Source organism: Suricata suricatta, chromosome 16, assembly GCF_006229205.1.
Source record: "Suricata suricatta isolate VVHF042 chromosome 16, meerkat_22Aug2017_6uvM2_HiC, whole genome shotgun sequence".
NCBI lineage: Eukaryota > Metazoa > Chordata > Mammalia > Carnivora > Herpestidae > Suricata > Suricata suricatta.
Window position 1 is genome coordinate 24,675,257 of NC_043715.1, and position 20,021 is coordinate 24,695,277.

A 20,021-nucleotide genomic window follows, 5' to 3' on the forward strand; every position below is an offset into this window, starting at 1 on the left:
TCCTTATTGTATTCAGTTCTCACTGCCATGCAATACGTCCTTAGATATTTACTCCATGTATTTACTCCAAGCATTTACTCCATGCATTGCTTATTGGAGTATATTGAGTTAAAGGTCTGGTGGAGGCCAGCCTTTCCTTAAATAAGGAGCCTCACACTGGACTTCGACTTTACAACTGGAAAACGACCTTTTTGAAAATGTTAAGTTTTAGTCAAGGTCACAGAGCTGATGATCCATAATACCGGACAAGAGCCAAGGTCCCAATATTTAATCTTGTTCTTTTCCAGTATGCCATTTTTCTCTACTTAGAAATTCTCTTTCCCATGAGCTTGACAACTCCATCCGTTCAGCACCCTGGACAGTGGGAGAAATAGAACTTTTTAATGTACTTTTCTTTTCACAGTTGTGTTGTCTGGTCCTAGAACAGTCCTGGGGAACCCTGTAGGTGCTCAAAAATGGTTTGCTGAAGAAGAGTTGATCAATGAGTAGAAAAAGAGGAAGGAAGAAGTTTGTTTCAAAGCAGCGTGTATTATTTCTTCCTATTTATGAGTCTCTACCCCTAGGTACTTTGTGGGAGTGCCCTGCACATACATACATGCAACTCAAGTACAACGCATCAGCAGCTGTGTGCTTGAGCAACATGAATTGTTAGGGATATTCTTCATCAGCTGATTTTGTGAAGACAGAAAACCAAAGTAGAAAGGACATCCCAAGTAGAATTTTATGTAAAGAGACCATTTTTCTATGTTCTCTTTCATAGCATTAAAATATTATTTCTTATTTAAATACCAAAAAAGTATTTTATGTGCAGAGCTCATTCTGAACTAATCGCTCAATCTATGGGTGGAATGACTGAAATCTGGCTTTTCTCTCAATGAAAAAATTATGAACGGAAGAGCTTTAGAAATCATTTCCTTGTGAAATATAAATCTGTCTTGTTGAATAAAGCATTCCAACAGGCAGACAAGAAAGTACTAATAGAAGGTAACAATCTATCTATACTATTGAACTTTATTTGACTGTGAGAAAAACAGTATAAAATTCTATTATGGCACATCAGGAAGGCCCGGCTCTACCTAGGCCTTTGTATTTCTTTTACAGATATCCTCATAAATCATTTAAAATCATTGACCATATCTTACACCTCCCTTTCAGCCATAGCTCAGATAGAAGCTGTGTTGTACTCTAAATGGCTTTACTTCTCAGATGTAAAACAGAATTTATGTTTACTATTCTTCTTCAGACACCCACACTTTCCTTCTGCAAGATAAACCTTATAACTACTTTAAATCATCCGTTTTCTTCCTGTGATTACTGAAAGAATGGCAGATTTACAGGTCTAAGACCATCTGTGCCAAGAAAAGAAGATGCTTTTTTCTCTTAATAGAAAAGATGGCATTGTTTTATTGCCATTTTTACAATCTTGCTTATCTGCACACAAGAATCCTCCATGTTTGACCTGTAAGTATTCACTCTGCTCACGGATAGTCTTCTTGCTCTCCTACTCTCCCCTATAAAACCAATGAAACATAGCCAGCTTTATGCCAAAGCAGGCTTCCTCAGCCTCAACACTGCTGATATTTAGGTAATGAGCAATTTGATAATTCTTTGTTGTATGGGGGAATATCCTGTGCATTTTAGGATGTCTAGCAACATCTCTGGCTTTTACCCACTAGATGCCAGTAGCACACTCATCCCCTACTCGGGAAAACAAAAATGCCACATGTCATACTGCAAAATATCTCCTGGGAGACTGAATCACCCCTGGTTTGAGAACTACTATAAAACCATCCCACGCCTGCTTAGTAAATTGTGGGGGGCGAGGGGGGAGTTAAAAGTAAGCTACACCTGCTAATTCTCTAACAGAATTCATTACATCCCTTCAGACACCTGTTCATTCATTTGTCACGTCTTTCTTTCATTGACTTTTTCTTTCCTGACCATTTGGAGGTTACACAAATCTTACCCACTAGTAAGTAACATTCTCATGGAGAGCTGGTTTTACAATTGTTTGAAGGATATAGTATGCACGAATTTCTGGAAAGGACTTGGTCAGTAAGTCCAAGACAGAGTAAAAACTGAATAAATGTGAATCCTGACTTATGAACTCATGAACTCTGGAAAGAGTAATCATAGCACTTTCTCTCACCAAGATTTTATTTTGTGTAATGGAGTTGGAAGAAAACATAATAAAACGATGAGTTTTAGGGTGCTAATGCTTTAAGTGCCTAATCTCCAAAAAAAACAAAAAACCACACATTTTAGTAAATATTTAGGAGACAGACCTCAGAATATTTCTTAAGAAACTTGGGGTGAATTATACAATGAACATAAGATAAAACTTGGATTACAGATTTTTTCATTTATGTGATACTTATCTGTAATTTGAAGTTTTTTGACAATGACTGTGTATTTCTTTTATAATTGAGAAAAAAAACAATAAACTTTATGAATTAAAGTTCATTAAAAATTCTGGCTTCTGTACATTTGAAGTTAAGCCCAGTGAACACCTTACAGTAACTTTCAGCCTCAGAGGGGATTATTTATGGGCAACCACTGAGTACCCCTAGAGAGCAAGGAAATAAAGTCGACATGACAGCAATTTTCAAATTGCTTCTGAACATACGAAACAGCAGCAGGCCTTTGAAGACCAGGCCTGTGGTGTCTGCCCAGGGAACAATGGTCCATGTAACAAAGTCATCTCTCTCCAGTCCTCCTCACTTCTCCCCCAAGTGATTTCTGCAGTGGCACCTAAAGCCTCTAACACCCCAAGCCCAGGCCTCTGGAAGGTCACATTTGCATTGGCTAGAAGGATGGTCCAGGTGGTGCTGCCCGTGGATACTGTCTACTACAGCTCGTTCCCTTAATTACAGATTCTTCCCTTGCCAGCTTTTCCTTCCTGATCACCTCCTGCTGTGTGCTGTTTGGACATTTAGCTAGAGATAGGAGGAAAGGAAATATAAAGCTGAGGATCAAGCTATGAATCTGTGAGAAAGAATCTGCAAGTTGCATGCAGACACAAAAATGGGGGGGAAAGTCGCTTGATGAAAAATTTTTCCCTTGAGGACATAAATAAAATCTTTGTTGAGATTGTTAGAAACACTAATTTGAATGCCATGTAGACGTGGTTCCAATCCCAGCTCCGTCAGTTATTAGCTATGGAAACACTGTTAAACCCTATGAATCTAGTTTTTCTCTTCTGAAAAGCAGACTTAATAATAATTGTCACAACCTGAAAATTAGATAACTACTATAAACTGTATTGAAGGTACTTCTATGAGTTATTCATAAATTCATTTAGTTGAATGCACAGCAGGTACAAGAATTACTACATATTGAATGAAACACGGTTAACAAAGGCAGACACAGCTCCTTCCCTCAGGGAGCATGCAGTCTAATTAAAAATCCACATATCTAGGAAATAGACACAAAAGTAAGTATATGATTCAAACGGTGATACATGCCACAGAGCAGAAGTTTATGGAGCCCGTTTGAGGATATGCAAGGCTGTATTGAGAATCATCAATCTGGAAGACAGAGAATCTACCAGGTAAATGAAAGAAAAGTATTCAATATGAACAGAACATTACAGAAAAATGTCTTATGATATTATGGAACATAAGAGGCTCAAATAACAATCCCCTTTGGTTTTGGTTTTGTTTTTTAATGTTTATTTCTTTGAAAGAGAGAAAAACAGAGAGGGAGAGAGAGAGACTGAGCATGAGTGGGGGCAGAAAGAGAAGAAGAGAGAGTATCCCAAGCAGGCTCCATGCTGTCAGTGCAGAGCACAACACGGGGCTCTATGCCACAAACCATGAGGTCATGACCTGAGCCAAAATCAAGAGTCAGACACTTAATCAACTGAGACACCAAGGCACCTCAACAATCCCCTTTGTATACTCAGTACACAGTATAGTGCCTAGCTCATAGAGGTCAATAAATATTTGTTGAATGAATAAATGAGATTTCTAAGAAGTATTTTGTAAGTGTTGATTTAATTACTTGCTAGAAGTACAATCTTTGCCAGATCATTTACTTGTCTAAGACGTAGTTTTCTTATTTGTTGGCTATAATGATTCACAATACTGCCATCTATAAATTATTTTTAGGATCACGAGAAAGAGTGAACATGAAATGACCTGCTTGGTAAGGTACTACACAAACTGTATTTAAGGTTCCCATAAATAAGAATTTTTTCTCTATGAATATCACTAGATGGCAAGCACCTTGAACAGGAACCAAATTTTGTTTATCCCTTCATTCATCAGGGTACCTGGACTGAAGCAAATGCTCACCAAATATCTGTTAATAAAGTATCTATTGGTAAGAATTATGCTTTTCTTTATCAATGTTTATGCAACTAGGTGTGCACATACATCACTTTGATTTAGGATCCTGCATTACTGCTGTTCAATGCACCAAAAGCAAGTGTCAACAGCATATCAAACCAAATATGATTTCATGATCTCTCTCTTACTGTGATTTTTGTACTATCCACCAAGTCCATGCCGATTAACCAACCTGAAAAGGCTCTAAAATATTTCTAAGCAGAGCTGATGCCTCTAACTAATTAAGCCTGGTTTTTTTTTTCTCTCTCAATTTGTTTCTGGCAAATAAGAGTGAGGCACACAAGGAGGAGTGGGAGTTTTATTTTATAATTTATTGGATTATCAATATGCCCACCCCAATGTTTGTAAAGCACTAGAGGACAGTAAGTGTTGGGAGAAGCAATCTGCCAGGGACCGTGAGCACGGCTGCACATTCCTCCTGGATATGTCAAGAATGCATGACCTTAAGCTTTCTTTACCTAGACCATTTTTCAGGGCTGTGTTAGCAGAAGTAACCTGGAGGGATAAGGTAATGTCTCTTCCCATTACCACCCCACAAACAAAGAGTAGACTTGCTTTCACTTACTAAAACGTGGTAAATCTGATAATCTAGAGTCTCAGTTCTTAATGCAGTCTTTGGAATTGGCAAGAGGGGAATGAGCACAAAAAGATAGGAAGCGCTGGTCACTGCTTTTACTGTTAGTAATAACATCCTTTGTCTCTGAGCCAGGAGTCTCATGCCTCCAGCTAGTATCCTTGATACTATAACAGACTAAAATTTTAGCCTAGAAGTGGTATAAAATCACAAACTTTTCACTGTTCTGGACACTGAGTAACAATTTTGGCACTGGGATCTAATATATCTGGGTCTTTCTGTTTAACTTTTCTGTGCTCTAGTTTTATCTTCTGAACCTGAGATCAGAACCCCAACCAGAAGTACTGAGCCAGAATTCTGTTTTTTCACTTGCAATCAAATAGGTCTAACTACAGCATTGTGCTAACAACAAAACAATACAAAATAAAATAGCCACAAGCTCATTGGAAATATTTGGGGGAATTGACAGAGTCTAAGAAACAGCTAAATAATCAGATTACAGGAAAATCAGCAATAGTTCTGGGTAGCTCAGACATGGAAATTCATGGAACATCTCTAGGGTGATTCTTAATGACACAACTCCAATTACCTTCCACCTTTATTTTCAATATTCAAATGCCTAAAAGAGGAATAGTAATTATTTGAGCTTCTGTCATGTATTTTCCCTATGGCCAAGGCAGTGTAAAAAGGGAGAGAGGAGGGATAAGCATTTTACTAAATGTTAGACTGACTGGAGTAGCAAATGCCCAAAGAAAAAGCAAAAACCACAGATACTCCTCAACTATCACTCCTGACATATGTCAATGTTCAGCACATGTTAAGTGTTTTTATCTTGTTTTTTAACATTGCTGTTGTCACCATCATTGTTAACAATAATGAAAATCTTGTTACAAAGCTGTTAGTTACTAATAACATAAGCTCATTAAAAAATATCTTCTGTTAGAAAATTCAAATCAACCAGGGACAATGTCACAGATGCAAATTTAAGAAATATCAAAATTTTTTCAATGTTAAGTTTATACTGGTCTAGCAACCAGCGGATGTGAAAGCCTAACCTAATAATTTGTCTTCAATCTGATAAGAAAGTGAATATATAACCCATGGTTAGGAGTATAGATTTTAGCTGCTTTGAATCTTAGCCTACCCACTCCTAATTTTCTCACATTTGATTCACAGAGTTAATTGAAACAGACAATCCACTTAAAGCATTAACATGGTCCCAGACACTTAGTAAATGCTCAATAAATGTTAACTATGGCTATTATTTAGCCCATGTCTTCACTCTTTCACCTGTCTACCCACTCCATATAAATAACAAGTAGACCTGAAAACTCAAAGCATAGCCCCTACTGGACATGTTTATAAACAAAAATAAACAAGTAATTGTGAGAACTCTATACACTGATGATTAAGGATTTAATCTGGTAACATATTTTTCTGAGGAAAAAAAAGACCCAATAAGATTTTAAATTTGCCTGTATTGAAAAAAAGTTCACCTAAAGAGTTAATTATTTGGCAATAAAAATCTCCTCTTTTATGGTGATTGCAGTGGGCAATTTAACCATGCTTTTTGACTTTGTATGTAACTACATTTTAATCATTCAACTGTCTTAATTTAGCCATTTGTCTCCTTTGTCTTACAAACTGCCTTATTTTTTGCACTGAAACAAGCTTTCAAAAATTACCATAAATATTTATTTTATATAGCCACTGTTGAGAAAAAAAGAAAAAGTCCATCACTTCCATTTAATTCTAAAAAGCACAGAAAACATGATGGTTTACTCCTTGCATGGTTGGGCTATAGTTATATAAATGAGACCCCTGAACAAGTATTTACAGAGCTTTCATTCACTGAACACTGTGGCAGAGTAGGACCCAGTAATTGTAAAATGTGTTGATTTATCTGTAGCATCTTTTCCCTCACTTGATCTATGCCCTTTTAGAAATGCATAAGTACCTAAGTAGGGATATACTAAAATGTTAGTTACATAATAGCTGTCGATGTCAATTGCTATTCATGACTTCTGAAGAACAGGGGGAAAAAATCATTTTTGCATCTCTCACAATTGGGCTCATGCTTTGGAAATTCTGACTCCTGTGGACCTTGATCCAGACAAACCTGGGTCTAGTCTATTTCTGCCATTTATTCCCTACCAAAAATCACACTTCACTTAACTTTGTTGAGCTCTAGTTCATAGGGATGCTGGTGTTTTATCTTATTGGGTCTACAGGGAAAATTATAGAATAATTTTTCAGAGTTTGTGTTTGTGGACACAATTGTATCGGAATGGTCCTCTTTCTCAGAGATTACTTTATTCTTAACAAACCTATTGGCCTCTATCTTCCTCAACCTTCATGCCCATGACCAAAGAACTAGTTTTCCATAATAAATTCCTGTTCCACTGTTCCTTTTGCCTCTTTAAGGATTCATTTGTCCCATATGCATCTCCTCTTCCTACCGGCCCATGTATAGAGAAGACATAAAACAACTGAACCTATGTTCCCTTACATCTTTATTCCTAGAAACAACTTTAAAATATTCTTATCCCATTAATCAGTACCACCTGGAATGGAAGGCATCCTAGTTTTTCAAACAATTCTGTATGTTAGTTCTAATATTTTTCTCATAATACATTGCTTGTATTCATAGTCTTCAAGAAAAAACTTAAAACTAGATTTGTCTGACTTTAATGACGATACTTTTTCAAGTATATACACTTCTTTATTTATACCTCTCAGCTTTAGACTTGGCCACCTGAGTTCTTGTCTTATGTATTCAGCAAAATAGATCTGAAAGTTTTTAACCAGAGAGTGCTCAATTTCCTACACACATATTCCCCTAGGTCCATCCCAGTTTCTGTCCATTAGAATTACTACTATCCTTATAATTTCTTCGACTGCTGGGATATTATAATACCTATTTCAAAGTGTTGGTTGTAAGGACGAAATAAGTAAATAGGTATAGAAGGGCAGTGCCTAGAACATGGCTCATTCTCGTTAAGTTAGTTATCATTACTATAATTTATATTGTACTAGTACTTTTAGAACTACAGTAACAACAACTACTATTAGTATTTCTACTACTTCAGAAAAGCTCTAAAATGTTAAGATCTAAATTTTTTTATTTTTATATTTCATTTTATTTTTGAGAGACAGAGAGAGACAGAACATGAGCAGGAGAGGGGCAGAGAGAGTGGGAGACACAGAATCTGAAGCAGGCTCTAGGTCCTGAGCTGTCAGCACAGAGCCTGACACGGGGCTCAAACCCTCGAACCATGAGATCATGACCTGAGCCGAAGTCAGATGCTCAACCAACTGAGCCACCCAGGTGCCCCTAAAATGTTAAGGTCTAGAAAATGAGTAGATAAACAGAGATAAACAATTCAATGAGTTAAGTGCTTTGACAGATATTTGGAGAAGATGCCCTGTGATCATAGCATAGAGTACCTAAAAGTACAATGTCTGCACTTTTAATATTTAGTCACTGAACACACACACACACACACACACACACACACACACACACTATATGTGTGCCCATACTTTGGCAAAGGAAAGTATATTGGTAGGCTTTTTCTGTATCATTACCCATGGGATGAAATTTTTAGTGATGCCACTTTGAGGTAAGAATTTCTATCTTCAGTTACCAGATTGTCTCCTGAAGTAATTGAAACCTGTAAGCCTTAGATAGAAACTGCTTGGTACCATTAATTATAATAGAGCAATTTCAGTTGAGGTAACAATACTGTTTTTGAAATGGGAGGTTAGTTTAGCCTATATAAGATATATAAATACATATTTATTTAAATATACCTATGTTTAAAGGATTTGGTCTGAATGGTACAGCTCTTAAAACTAATTACATTTAATATAGTAAGGCAGCCTAGTCATTTCTTCCTGGCCCTTCCAACAAGAGTCAAAATAATATTCAGTGAGCTTCAGAATGGAAAGCCTAATTATCATGCCTCTCTGAAGAATCATAAAATAACAGAGCCTGAACTTGGTCTATGCCGCTGCTGATTGGACAGTTCCTCACTGGCCGCTATCCAAAGGGATAAGAAAGTAACCATTAAATCCCTTCACCTTTTATTTTATTGGGATCTGGAGAAGAAAAATAAAGTTTACGTCTACTTACTTCTACTTTTGCCTCTGAATAAGAAAACTAATTCCTATTCAGAGTAATTTAGAGAAGAAAGTACATGGACAGACAAAGAATCACATGCCTCTTAATAACCTCACCATCATTAATGTATCCAGATGAAGGCACCAGGAATTCAGGAATCATGTGAAAGAGAGGGGCGATAGTCCTTTTATACAGAGGCACAGGGATGGAGTAGAGTGTTGTTCCAGACAAAAACAAATGAAGGAACTCTTGAAATAAAATTGCTTGTGTTTAAATCCTGGCTATTCCATATTTACCAGCTGTATAACCCTTTAAATCCCAGGTGCCTCATCTGTATAATGGAAACAATACTTATATGTTAGATAACTGATGACAGAGTTAAAGATAATGTAGGTAAATGGTGTGGAATGTAATAAATATCCAATCAATTACAGTTTTCTTCTTTGTGTTACCTACCAACTCTACCTCCTCCAACAATACATGTAAGAGCTAAACATGAATGATAGGAAAATAAGTCAAGAAAGGTTAAACTATTTTCCCTTAAAAATTTTTTTTAATGTTTATTATTTGTTTTTGAGACAGAGAAAAACAGAGAGCAAGCAGGAGAGGAATAGAGAGACAGAGAAAGAAACAGAGAGACAGAATCCAAAGCAGGCTCCAGGCTCTGATCTATCAGCACAGAGCCTAATATGGGGCCTGAACCCACAAACCATGAGATCATGACCTAAGCCAAAGCTGAACACTCAGCCAACGAGCACCTGGGTGCCCTGAGATAGGCTAGACTATCTTCTAATTAAAAACGGGGAAGAGTCTAATCTAGGAAGTTGAGAAAATATTCTTGAAATTTATACTGAAAAATATTCTGAGGTCAAGACCTATGTGGGGAGAGTGTTATGGCTGATTAAAAATATCTACACAATCAAAGGAGGAGAGAGTAACTACTTGCATACTATGCAGTTACAATCTCTGTTTTAAAAATACCTGCAGCACAATACATCAGATTTTAATCACAAAGTCCTAAATACTCAAAAAAACTTAAAATCATGACAGACTTTTGCCTTTTATTATATTTTACTGAAACTAAAAGAGGGATAAGACATAGTCCCTGGCTTCTACTTAACAAGTGAATAAAGATAGAAAAGATATTCTAGCAAATAAAACACATAGTGAGCAAAAGTACGAATATGTAAAAGAGTATATGTATTAAAAATTATGTGTAAGGAACTACAGTTTTTCCATTTCAGAGTATATAGTTTAAAGGGGTAGATGTGTCATGAATTTAATTTTTTTTAATGTTTGTTTTTGAGAGAGAGAGACAGACAGACAGAGCATGCGTGAGGGAGGGGAGAGAGAGAGAGAGAGAGAGAGAGAGAGAGAGAGAGAGAGAGAGAGAATCCAAACAAGGCTCCAGGCTCTAAGCTGTCAGCACAGAGCCCAATAATGCAAGGCTCAAACTCACAAACCAGGAGATCATGACCTGAGCCAAAGTCAGATGTGAGCCACTCAGTCACCCCAGATGTGTGGTGATTGTAAAACAACTTGTTACACAGTAGAGAAAGCAACTTGTTACATAGGAGAGAAACCCCATAAGACTATCAGAAGACTTTTTTAGCTGTTTGCAGCTAAATCTTGCAGGCTAGAAGGGAGTGGGATGATATATTCGAAACGCTAAAAGAAAAAAAAAGACTGCCAACCAAGAATACCATACCCAACAAAGATGCCCTTCAAAACTGAAAGAAAAATATAGCTTTCCAGACAAACAAAAGCTGAAGGTATTAAACACCAGCAGAATAACCTTATGAGAAATGTTAGAGGGGGTTCTTCAAGCTGAAACAAACAAACAAAAAAAACTAATTAATAACATGAAAACATATGAAATTATAAAACTCACTGGTAAAGGTAAATATAGTTAAACTCAGAATACTACAATGTTGTAATGGTGATAGTAGGTAAATAACATACAATTCTAGAATAAAGGTTATAGACAAAGTGTTAAATATATAATGATTTGTTAATGAATACACAACATTAAAAAATTTAATCTTGACCTCAAAAACATAAAATGAGGGTGGGGGGTGTGCAAATATGTAGAGCTTTTGTATTCATTTGAAGTAATCAACTTAAAATAGACTATTATAACCATAAAATGTTTTTGTTTTTTATTTATTTTTTAATTTTTTAAAATATTTTATTGTCAAATTGTTTTCCATACAACACCCAGTGATCTTCCCCATAAGTGCCCTCCTCCATCACCACCTAAAATGTTTTATATAAGCTTCATGGTAAACACAAAGCAAAAACCTGTATTATACACAAAATGATAAAGAGAAATGAATTAAAGCATGCCACTGTAGGAAATCATCAAATCATAAAGGAAGAGAGCAAGATTAGAAGAAAGGAACAAAGGAATTACAAAATGTCCAGAAAAAAACTGACAAAATGACAGTTGTAAGTCCTTACCTACCAATAATTACTTTAAATGTAAATGGACTAAACTCTCCATGCAAAAGTGGCTGAATGGATTTTTGTATAGGCCCAACTATATGCTACCTGCAAGAGACTTACTTCAGATTTAAGGACACAAAGAGTGAAGACAGAAAAAGATATCACATGCAAATGGAAACCCCCCAAAAAAAGCAAGGATAGCTATATTTATATCAGACAAAATGACTTTAAGCCAAAATCTGTCACAACAGACAAAGGACAAAGAAGGTCGTCAAACAATGATAAAGGGTCATTCATCAAGAAGATATAACAATTATAAATATGTATGCACCCAACATAAAGCACCTAAATATATAAAGCAAAGATTAACAGATATGAAGGAGAAATAGACAGCAAGACAGTTATAAGGGGGGATTTCAATACCCTACTTTCAACAATGGATAGATAATCCAGACAGAAAATCAATAAGGACTTAAATGACATATTAGATCAGATGGACCTAAGACATATACAGAACATTCTATTCAACAGCAGCAGAATACACATTTTTTTCTCAAGTATATGGGACATTTTTCAAGATAGAGCATACATCTGGGGCACAAAACAAGTCTCAATAAATTTAAGAACACTGAAATCATATCAAGAATCTTTTTGCCACTTTCCTCGCTAATGGCATGAAATTAGAAATTAATCACAAGAAGAAAACTCCAAAATTCAAAAATGCATGAAAATTAAACAATACACTCCTGAATAATCAATGAATCAAAGAATAGATCCAAAGGGAAATTAAAAGTATCTTGAGACAAATAAAAATGGAAACACAACATATCAAAATTTGTGAGGTGCAGCAAAAGCAGTTCTAAGAAGGAAGTTTAGAGCAGTAGATGCCCACATTAAAAAAACAAAAACAACTCAAATAAACAATCTAACTTTACATCTGAGGAAACTAGAAAGGGGTGCCTGGGTGGCTCAGTTAGTTGAGCGTCTGGCTCTTGAGTTCAGCTCAGGTAATGATTTCATGGCTCATGGGATCAAGCCCTGCATCAGGCTCCATGATGGCACCATGGGACCTACTTGGAATGATCTCTCTCCCTCTCTTCCCTCCCCTACATATGCATACTCTCTCTCTCTCTCTAAAAATTAATAAACTAAAAAAAAAAATAAAGAAACTAGGTAAAGAACAAACTAAGCCCAAAGTTAGTACAGTAAAACCTTGGATTGCAAGTAACTTGTTATGCAAGTATTCCACAAGATAGTCAAACATTCCTAAATTTTTACTTGATAAATGAGTGATCATGCAATACGAGTAGTACATGATGCCAAACATCACATAATCACAACTGAGCCAATGGTTCTTCTCTCTCTCTCTGTCTCTCTCTCACTGCAAGATTGTGGGTGATCATCTCCCATACTCAGATGCTTGGTCTCAGGCCATGGAGTTTGGCAGAAATCAATGATTTTTCAAAGCATTGGAAGGTGCCCACAACTGGCACTCGTGTATTTTTTTGTCACTTCAAAGCACCTAGGGACAGACCTTGCTTTTCCATACAAGAGTAAGCTTATAAATGACTGGCTTTATTCTAGGTCAGGCTGCCTGCCAATAAAGATCCTTCCCTCTGGTGCCTTATTGCCAGTTATATTAAATACAGTATATGACAAGAGTGTATTAACAGTGTACTGTATTCAACATGGGTGCGAGCATATACAATGACCCCCACACAGAAAATGATTCCATCAAGCCAATAGATAGCAGTGATTGTGTGGGGATAGTCAAAGTCATCCTACACAATAACCCCTTCTCCCATGTCTCCCTTACACCAGCCATGAAGGTTTTCAAAGGTAAATGCAGAATAATTTGTTTCTTTTTCTTTATGTTTTGCATTTTCTTTATTATTTTGTATTATACTACACTACTGTAATCATTTTATATGAATATTTTGGGGTTGTGGAATGAATCATCTGAGTTTCCATTATTTCTCATGGGGAAATTCACTTTGATATATAAGTGCTTTGGATCATAAGCATGTTTCTGGAATGAATTATGCTCACAAACCAAGGTTTTACTGTCTAAGGAAGAAATAAGTGAAATAAAGACTATATGGCAATAGAAAAGATCAATGAAACTAAAATCTGGTTCTTTGAAAAGATAAACAAAATTCACAAACCTTTAGCTAGACTCACCAATAAAAAAAATAGAGAGGACTCAAATAAATAAAATCAGAAAAGAAAGAGGAGATATTACAATTTATACTGCAGAAATACAAAGGGTCATAAGAGATTACTATGAACAATTATAGACCAATAAATTGGACAACCTAGAAAAATGGATAAATTTCTAAAGTCATATACCCTTCTAATACTGAATCCTGAAGAAATAGAAAATCTGAATAAACCAATCACTAGTAGAAAAATTGTATGAGTAATCACAAAGCTCCCAACAAACAAGAGTCCAGGACCCGAAGGCTTTCATGGGTGAATTCTACCAAACACTCAAAGAAGAATTAATACTACTCCTTCTCAAAACCTTCCAGGGGCGCCTGGGTGGCTCAGTTGGTTAAGCCTCCGACTGTGGCTCAGGTCAGATCTCACATTCGTGGGTTCAAGCCCAGCGTCAGGCTCTGTGCTGACAGCTAGCTTAGAGCCTGGAGCCTGCTTCAGAGTCTGTGTCTCCCTCTCTCTCTGACCCTCCCCTCCTCATGCTGTCTCTCTCTGTCTCTCAAAAATAAATAAAAAACATTTTAAAAAGCTTAAAAAATATTAATTAATTAATTTTTAAAAACTTCCAAAAAATAAAAAAGGGAGGAATACTTCTAAACTTATTTTTTGAGGCCACCACTACCATCATGCCAAATCCAGACAAGGACATTACAAGAAAAGAAAACTACAGGCCAAGAGATGCAAATATCCTTAACAAAATACTTGCGAGTCAAATTCAACAGTACATTAAAAGCATCATACACCATGATCAAGTGGAATTATTTCTGAAACAAAAGGATGGCTTAATATCTACAAGTCAACAAATAGGTTACATAGCATTAATAAAATGAAGGATAAAAATCATACGATGGTTTCAATAGATGCAGTAAAAGCAGTAAAAACATTTGACAAAATTCAACATCTTTCCATGATAACAATTCTCAATGAAGTAGGTGTAGGTGAAATGTACCTCAGTATAATAAAGTCCATATATGAGAAGCCCACAACTGACATCATTCTTAATGATGTAAAGCTAAAGCTCTTCCTCTAAGATCACAATAAGACAAGGATGTCCACTCTCACCACTTTTATTTAACGTAAAACTAGAAGACCTGGCCAGAAAAATTAGGCAAAAAAAAAAAAAGCATATAAATTAGGAAAAAAGGAGTAAAACTATCACTATTTGCAGACTACATGATATGTATATGAAAAAAACCCTAAAGACTTCACCAGGAAACCCTTAAAACTAATCAACAAATTCAGGAAAGTGGCAGGATATAAAATCAATATACAAAAATCTGTTGGGTTTCTGAACATTAGGAAGAAGCCCAACTCCATTAGGTCACCATGCTATAAACTAACCAAACCATATTTAGGCACTCTGTTTGACTGTCTTAGCTTCTGAGTCATCCCAACACAGATATGAGATGAGCCTTTAGATCACTCTCTCCCCCAGGCCTCTAGTCATCTTAGCCATTAAATCTTCTCAACTGAATCTTCATATGATGTGGATCCAAGAGAAGCCATCCTCACTGGGCCCGATCTGAATTCCTGACCCAAAGAATCTATAAAAAAAAATAATAATAATAATCTAAGCCTCTAAGTTACAGGGTAACTTGTTACTGGAACAAGTCATAGCAAATGAGGCTTGGAGAAGTAGAGAGGGGTCATATTATGCCATGTTAAGGGTGTTGGACTCAATTCCATAGAAAGCCAGTTTTTAGAGTGGGGAGGGATGCATCATAGTTAGATTCCTTTTCAAGATAACTCATTCTGGCTGCTGTGAGAAGACTAAATTTAAGTTAAGCAAGACTGGAGACAGGAAGAAGGGAGGACAGTAAGAGAAAAAGATGTTGAGAACATTTACTAGGACTGTTATAATATAAAGAAACAAGAGAGGACAGTGTTTTTTCTTTTTTTATTATTTTTTATTACTTTTTAAATTACATCCAAATTAGTTAGCATATAGTGCAACAATGATTTCACGAGTAGATTCCTTAATGCCCCTTACCCATTTAGCCCATCCCCCTCCCACAATCCCTCCAGTAACCCTCTGTTCTACATATTTAAGAGTCTCTTATGTTTTTGTCCCCCTCCCTGTTTTTATATTAGTTTTGCTTCCTTTATCTTATGTTCATCTGTTTTGTACCTTAAAGTCCTCATATGAGTGAAGAGAGGACAACTTTAACAAGAACAACCCCCCTCCCACCATCAAAAATACCAATAAATAAATAAATAAATAAATAAATAAATAAATAAGAGGTAAAATTTAGTGGACAATCAAATATACAAATTAGGGAACAGGAGGAAGAAAGAAATGATAACCTCACACTTTTGGATTGAATGGCTGGGGAGATGATAGAGCTCTTAGTAGATTGAGAATAATAAAGAAGTTAAGAGTGATTGAGGAAAAGATAATACCCATCAAGTTTTAATGTATTGTATTGAAAATTCCTTTAGACTCTATACAGATATACCCAGCAAATTGCTCATAAGCCCAAGGCTTGGGAAAGAAGTTAGGATGCATGTTAGTATAAGTGAGAATCAAGCCTCTGAAGTTAACCAATGAGAATAGATTAGATCATTTAAAGAACTGATGCAAAATAAGTAAATTGGAACATCAAAGATAAATCCCCCACAGAATTCCAGTGTTAGAGACTTTAAGCCACTTGAATCCACAAATCTGAACTTTCCTCATCAGGACATTTACTAGGACTAGTAGTAATGAACTAAGGACAACTACTTGGAGTTCAATAGTTTAGTGTGCAGAGTGGGCCTAAAATTCTGTAATTTCTGGGAAAGTCATACCGACTGAGATGGATAATTTGTATTAATGCATTTTTTTTAAATCCCACTCAGAGAAGCAAGAGGACTGCCACTCATACTAATCCCCAAGGGAAGCTGGACCCTTCTCACTGTTTGGCATAAGTACAACTAATCTGTAAACTGCCTCTCTGCACATAGGACCTCCGTGCTATTGTTCTGACCCTGCACCATTACGCAGAGTGAAGAGCAATTGAAAGAAGCTTTTATTGCTGCCTTGAATTGAAATCCAGAAGCCAGATTGTTCAGGAGCTAAAAGCAATTTATTCTTAAGCTTTCATTTTTATAAAGTTGAGATGATTCCCATATCCTGTCCCCAACACCTCTTGCACTTTCCATTGGCAAGTTCCAGGACAGGTATGCAGGTTTAGGGGAAGGGTGGGTTTAAGCTTTTGCATGGCCTAAGGATTTACAACCCCAAGTTTTGTCTTCAAAGAAACAGCAAGCAATGTATTTTTAGATGTAGAAGATTTTCTTCCATAGTCAAACACACAAAACCATGCATTTGACTGGTAATTTTAGTAGGAAACCTGTCCCTTCAAAATACTGTTGGTGCATGTTTATGTGTGTGAGAAAAGGGAGAGAGGAGTAAGATCAGTGATTTCAACCAAAGGCTGTTTTACTTTCCAGGGAACATTCGATAATGTTCGGAGAAATTTTTGGTTGTCACAACTTGGAGGTATTACTAGCATCCTGTGGAGAGAGGCCAGGGATGCTACTCAACATCCCAACAATGTGCACACAGCAGAGCCCCCACAACAAAGCACTTCCCAGCCTGAAATGTCAATAACGCCAACACTGAGAAAACTTGAGAGAAAGAAGAGAAATTAAGCAATTATTCAGAGCTTTTTTTTTTCAACACAGATGAAGCCTAGCCACAGAACCATCACATCTCAGGAATAGGAGGATGCAGTTTCATGTGCCACAAAATACAGGGTGAGGATGTTAAGATTGGTTTGGGCATTATAATTCTATTAGACAGACTTGCTTGAATAAAAACACGGAACATAACTCCATAATAAAGCTGCAAAAATGTCACCCTTGTGCTGTGACTAAAAAGAGATAACCCCTCGAGCTAGCAACAGAAGGAAACTGACTGCATGAGGAGACAACAAGAAAGAAAATATGCTTAATGTTCCATTTGGATAGAGCCGCCTGCTAGATGCAGCTCTGATAGGGGCTTGTAGACTTAGGAACCAGAAGGGAAAATGGTCTTTGACCTCCAGGGGATGCTATGAAACAGATGCCTCAAGATCCCAGGGAAGGATTTTTGACTCAACAACGGGCTTCCTACATGTGTCAAATGGTATTTCTTTTTGTGTGAAAATTTTCTGTCTCTTATTAAAATATGAGAAAACATCCCAATTCTCATGCAGCCTCCCTGAGGCTTCAACTCATCTGGTTGGCCACACTCCCTGTTGGAATTCCTAATACCCAAATTCTCTAACTGCTTGTTACTTAAGGATTCACTGTTCTGGGAGATAGCATGGGGTTTTCCCCTTGTCTCATGGCTCACTGGGCAGCACAAGTCTTCGTAGAGATTTCAGGAAGTTAGATATAAAAACGTGAGCTTGAGAAACAGACAAGCTTGAGTGTGATTACTGGCCGGACTCCTCTCCTCGCATGTGAGCTTAGAACCATCTCAACTTCTCCAAATCTTAGTTTGTGAATAAAGAAATGAGGAAATACAACTGCTGTGATAAATTAGGTGTGACAACATATTTAATTCTGCTGGGAAAATGTATAGGTCATGGTAAGGGTGCGTTCAATTTGCTACCATTGTGATTAAGTATTACTTTTGAAACACAAGGTCTAAAAATACTTTTCTACCTGTATTATTTTGAGTTTCTGCTTATAACCAAGCTTCTACAAATACTATTTGACAAATGTGCCTTGTGATTCTTACTAATCATGCTGGTGACAAAGTGACAAAGGCACAGGCCACACAACATAGAGAAAAGGGCACTAGAAATTTAGATAGAGACAGCATTCCTGTTGGAATAAATTCTAAGAGCTGCATGTATCAGTCTATATTTTTCTTGAACTTCTTCACAATAAAGAAATAGAGTGGAAAGGCTTTGATTGCAGCAGATGGAGAGAGCTGACTCATGAATGCATAGTCTCTTAAAAGAAGACTCTTATACTGAAGAACATTTAATGCCCAAAGAGGCATAGTGTGTATCATTTTTCCCTTCACATGGCCACCCTTCCCACCATTTAGCAATGACCTCTAGCCCAAAATAAAGTCCAGATCTTCTGGAAGGCAGTGGAAGGGAATACATGCACTGCTTTCAAATATACTGCATGAAATTTCATGGGGGTAGAGCTATCAAATGTGAAATATGGTATGAGATGTTATGTCCACATGACAATACTAATTATTTCAATAATGAAGGTACAACCTACCTAAACATTATAAGAGCAGTTTATGAAAAACCCACAGCTAATATCATCCATAATGGGGAAAAACTGAGAGCTTTCCCCCTGAGATCAGGAACACGACAGGGGTGCCCACTCTACCACTGTTGTTTAACATAGTTCTGGAAGTTCTAGCATAAGCAATCAGACAACAAAAAGAAATAAAAGGCATCAGAATTGGCAAGGAAGAAGTCAAACTTTCCCTTTTTGCAGATGACATGATATTCTACATGGAAAACCCAATCGACTCCACCAGAAGCCTTCGAGAACTGATCAATGAATTCAGTAAAGTCGCAGGGTACAAAATCAATGTACAGAAATCAGTTGCATTCCTATACACCAAAAATGAAACAGCCGAAAGAGAAATTAAGAATCTGATCCCATTCACGATTGCATGAAAAACTATCAAATACCTAGGAGTAAACCTAACCAAGGATGTAAAAGACCTTTATGATGAAAACTATAGAAAACTTATGAAAGAGATTGAAGAAGACACCAAGAAATGGAAAAACATTCCCTGTTCATGGATCGGAAGAATAAACATTGTGAAAATGTCATTACTACCCAAAGCAATCTACACATTCAATGCAATCCCCATCAAAACTGCACCAATATTCTTCTCAAAACTAGAACAAACGATCCTCAAATTCGTATGGAACAACAAAAGACCCCGATTAGCCAAAGTTATATTGAAGAAGAAAACCAAAACGGGAGGCATCACAATCCCAGCCTTTAGCCTCTACTACAAAGCTGTCATCATCAAGACAGTATGGTATTGGCACAAAAACAGACACATAGACCAATGGAATAGAATAGAGAACCCAGAGCTGAGCCCACAAATGTACGGTCAATAGATTTTTGACAAAGCAGGAAAGAGTATGCGATGGCAAAAAGACTGCCTCTTTAGCAAGTGGTACTGGGATAACTGGACAGCAACATGTAGAAGAATGAAACTAGACCACTCTTTTACATCATACACAAAAATTAACTCAAAATGGCTGAAGGACCTGAATGTGAGACAGGAAACCATCAAAACCCTCGAGGAGAAAGTAGGGAAAAACCTCCTAGACCTCCACCGCAGCAATCTCCTACT